General features: G+C 42.1%; 1 non-coding gene across 1 annotated transcript; it reads left to right on the top strand.

The window, feature by feature from the left end:
* Positions 1–501: 501 nt before the first annotated feature.
* On the top strand, positions 502–608 carry LOC112447210 (U6 spliceosomal RNA). The gene has a single exon (XR_003035312.1). It is a non-coding gene; the product is annotated as a U6 spliceosomal RNA (small nuclear RNA).
* The last annotated feature ends 4,061 nt before the right edge of the window (positions 609–4,669 follow it).

Genomic DNA, 4,669 nt, shown 5'->3' with positions numbered 1-4,669 from the left:
AAATAAAATAAAGCTGCATCCGTCAGAAGGAGATTCAAAGTCTCATTTCTGGGCAAGTAGCTACTAAATGGCCCTCCCCTCAAGTACCAATGGCACCTCCTCATAACCTCCATTGATTTCATAGAAATAACAGAAACAATATTAATCAATAAATTATTAGGAACTTAGTCTGTGCTAGGCTGGGTACAAAGCAGTTTATAAAAATATAGTTTTCATAACAAGCCCATGAGCCAGGTACTGATATTATCACCAGTTCACAGATGAGGAAATAGAAGTTTTGGCAGGTTCACTGATTTGTACAAAACTGTACAGTTAGGAAGAAATAGTGGGTTTAGGTTTTAATCCCAGAAGCTGATTCAAATGCTGAAACTCACAGTAAATAGTTTAGGACCCATTAGAAACATCTTCCACTAGGCTTGTGGAGAAATTTGCCATTCCTCAGACTCCAGTTGGTATCAAGATCAACCCAAAATAAGATGTATTACAAAAATATGTTGTAGAGTGCTGGCTTCGGCAGCACATATACTAAAATTGGAATGATACAGAGAAGATTAGTATGGCCCCTGCACAAGGATGACATGCAAATTCATGAAGTGTTCCATATTTTTGGATGAAACTGGAGCCTATTATACAGAGTGAAGTAAGGCAGAAAGAAAAACACCAATACAGTATATTAATGCATATATATGGAATTTAGAAAGATGGTAATGATGACCCTATATGCGAGACAGCAAAAGAGACACAGATGTATAGAACAGACGTTTGGACTCTGTGGGAGAAGGCAAGGGTGGGATGATTTGAGAGAATAGCATTGAAACATGTATATTATCATATATGAAATAGATTACCAGTCCAGGTTTGATACATGAGACCAGGTGCTCAGGGCTGGTGCACTGGGATGACCCTGAGGGGTGGGATGGGGAGGGAGGTGGGAGGGGGTTTCAGGATGGGGAACACATGTACACCCATGGCTGACTCATGTGAATGTATGGCAAAAACCACTACAATATTGGAATTAGCCTCCAATTAAAATAAATAAAATTTAAAAAATATGTTATAGAGCCCATAACAATATGCTCTTCTCCACCCCCTTGCTTTGTCAGTCTGATTTAGCCTGACATTCAGAAACTCATTTGGGGCTCAAAAAAAAAAGTCATAGTTAACTTTACATTGTCTGGGAACTTTTTAAGATGTTGTAAGAACAAAGCAATCAGTGAAAACACTGGTAATTATTTCTATGAGTATCTTCATATTTTATAGCTACAGTTTTGTTTTTTTTTTTTGGCAAATAACCTGTTTTTCAGGTGGGATGCTGGGGAAATCATTACAAGTTAAGATTTTGGATATTTAAGCAGAACCTAGGAAAGCCTCTTTCCTTTGAATTAGCTAACTAGCACTCCAACTGTTGGGCTCCCCGGAGTTTGTGTGCCTGGGCAGGATAAGATGTTTAAGGGTTGGCTGGGTGGCAGATGTCAATTTCTGAAGTGACATTCTCTTTCTCTTCTGGCCTCCTCTATGCAGCTTCCAATCAAAAATATTTGAATACTGATGATGTCTGATCTAAGAATCCAATGCTCATTCCTTGCCAAAGCAGGTTGTGATGTGATGGCTTAATGAAGTCACTGCTCTCTTTAAGATGCTGGCTGGATCTTCTGTCCACCAACTCGTGATGGGAGATTCCTAGAGACTGATTCACTCTAAGTGGAAGCTTTGTCAATCTCTCTTAAATGACGAGAGAGTCTTCCACCAGGCACTTTATTAAAAGTCTCAGCTCACTACTGACCTTCACAAGCTGCTGGGGTTCTTAACCCATGGTTTCCCTCAAACTTTGCACTGTATGTAAAATGCACAGAGTAAGACAGTATGGCTGCCTTGAGCATTTAGTGCACCAGATGACAGGAGTTTGTGCAAGAGATTTAGGATGACAAGAAAGTAAGTGGCTTTGTGGTCAGCAAGAACCAGGTGGGACTGGAGTAGAGTGACCAGGTCAGCCAGGCTACGCTGAAACAAAAACACTGCTTATTCCATATCTTATCAATTGGCACTTTGTGCGACTTAAGTAAGTCCAGTATTAATTTTTTAAAAAAGAGTGTGTGGAGGTGGAGTAGGGCAGGCATGGATGGAAATCTAAATGCCGTTGTACTCATTTCCAGAGCCTTCAGGAGATAACATCCCACCAGGAGCCGTGTGGGGGCACTTAGGGTAGCCTTGCCCTAGGGCGAAATAATAATCGCAAAGTGATCTTTACATTTTCTGATAATGCTCTGCCTCTTGCTCCCAGCAAAAGCTAATGAACATCACATTTGAGTTAAGCACTAAAAGCAGCAGGGAGTGTTGAGATAAACCACTACAATTATTAACTTGCTGTTTAATGGCATGAACACCATCGGTAGCGTGGTGGGTCGGACTGGGTTCCCACAGGGGTCCTGCCATCTTGTGGGGCAAGCTCACTATGCTTTATTGGCAGCCCACAGGCATTCTTGTGTGCTCAGTTACGCATGCTCAGTTGTGTCCCACGCTTTGACCCCATGGACTGTAGCCTGTCGGGTTCCTCTGTCCATGGAATTCTACAGGCGAGAATTCTGGAGTGGGTTGCCATTTCCTAGTCCAGGGGATCTTCCCAAGCCAGGAATCAAACCCACGTCTCCGGTGTCTTCTGCATTGGCAGGCAGATTCTTTACCTCTGCACCATCTGGGAAGCCCATTGGCAGCCCACAGCTTGTGTTAATTGTACAGCCATCTCTATGAAGGGTTAGTCCCTGGAAGGTGCAGGGTTGGCCCTCCTGAGACCAGTTTGCTTTCTAGGCCCTGGTTAAGTAGAGTAGTGGGTCAGTTTGAAAGTTGTCATTCTTATTTATGGCTCTCTGATTTTTTTTCTCACTATGTATGTCATGATACATACCCCCTCCATTGAACCCACCAACTGTTCAGACATCGTGCTTTTGATGGTTTGCGTTGAGCATCGATGCTCTGAGAGACTTCATCTTTAAGACCTTGTTGAATTCTTTTAAGCAGGTACTATTTATAACAGTTTCCTTGCTAACAGTGATTTTATGAATGTACTTTCATGAAAAGTATTTTTGAAGCTTACTGGCAATTTATAAAAATAGAATATATGAAGATTCTAGCATCCTATACCTTCTACAGTGTACCAACCAAAAACATAAGATATTCAAATATCATATTCACTTGATAGTTACACTCAACATTTAGTAAAATATCATATAACTACTGTGTTAAATGGAGAAGGCACTGGCAACCCACTCCAGTACTCTTGCCTGGAAAATCCCATGGATGGAGGAGCCTGGAAGGCTACAGTCCCTGGGGTCACTAAGAGTCAGACACAACTGAGCGGCTTCAAAGTTGTTTTAGTTGTGCCTGACTCTTTGTGACCCCGTGGGCTGTGGCTCACCAGGCTCCTCTGTCCATGGGATTCTCCAGGCAAGAGTACTGGAATGGGTTGCCATGCCCTCCTCCATGGGATCTTCCCCATCCAGGGATCAAAACTGCATCTTTTACATCTCCTGCATTGGCAGGCAGGTTCTTTACTGCTAGTGCCAACTGGGAAGCCCAGTCTTCACGAAATATTTTTTGAAAACATAAAATAAACACTTTTATGGAATGCCTGAGTAGATTCATCCACATCCTTGATCCTTAATGTGTTACAAATATGCAAAGTCACATGGAACAGGCGTTGGATGGGTTTGGTAGATCTGCAAGAAATAGACGTTGATCATGGTGCACTTTAGAGGCAAAAAGCTCAGCCCGGGAGGAACTGATGTGAGAAAACCCCAAAACAAATCCCTGACTTGAAGGTTTAAGGAAAATAGCAATGGAGGTGTCTGCAGAGGTGTCTTCATCCATCAAAATGCTTTTAGGTGTAATGAACAGAAAACCCTGACTCAGATGAGTTTGCCCCTGAAGACCTTGACTTAACCTTGGAATAACCTGGGGATCGGTAGTTTCTAAACTCCCTAGAGATTCTGTTACACAGTGAAAGTTATGAAACACTGATTTAAACAATAATAAAATGTATTAGCTCACATAACAGTAAGACTGGATGTAAAACTTCAGCAACTCTGCGCTGCCACCTGATACCCTGGTTATTTCCATCTCTCTGGTTTCTGATCTTCGGCAGCAGTTGCAAAGATCTGCAAGATGGCTGTGGTTGGTCTAGACCACAGTGAGAGAAAGTGAAGGAGAAACCATCTTCTCCTTGGGCTCTCTCTCAGAGGCAAGCAAATGATTGCTACTCACACTTTGGACTTCACTTGATGGCTCATTTGTCAGAGTTAGCCATTTCTGAGTCAGTCACTGGTAAGGAGAATGGGATTATCCTTAGATCTATCAAGAAGCCCTGGGAACCAAAAGTAAGATGGCCAACACCCATGGCTTTGCCATAAAGCACAAAACCATGTGCCTGAATAAACTCTTATGAAGAAAAATAGTCTGGATGAAGGAGACCATTCACTGTGAATGATGAGGTGAACTGGAATGACTTGTTTGGTTTTATTTTACATTTTACTGCTTTGAAAAATACTTATTTATTTATTTGGCTACACTGGGTCTTTGTTTCAGCATATGGGCTTAGTTGCCCTGAGCATGTGGGATCTTAATTCCCCGACCAGGAATCGAACCAGCATCCCCTGCATTAGAAGGCAGATTCTTA

Source organism: Bos taurus, chromosome 6, assembly GCF_002263795.3.
Source record: "Bos taurus isolate L1 Dominette 01449 registration number 42190680 breed Hereford chromosome 6, ARS-UCD2.0, whole genome shotgun sequence".
NCBI lineage: Eukaryota > Metazoa > Chordata > Mammalia > Artiodactyla > Bovidae > Bos > Bos taurus.
Note: the sequence above shows the minus strand (reverse complement) of the source record. Positions and strands in the feature narration are given on the sequence as shown.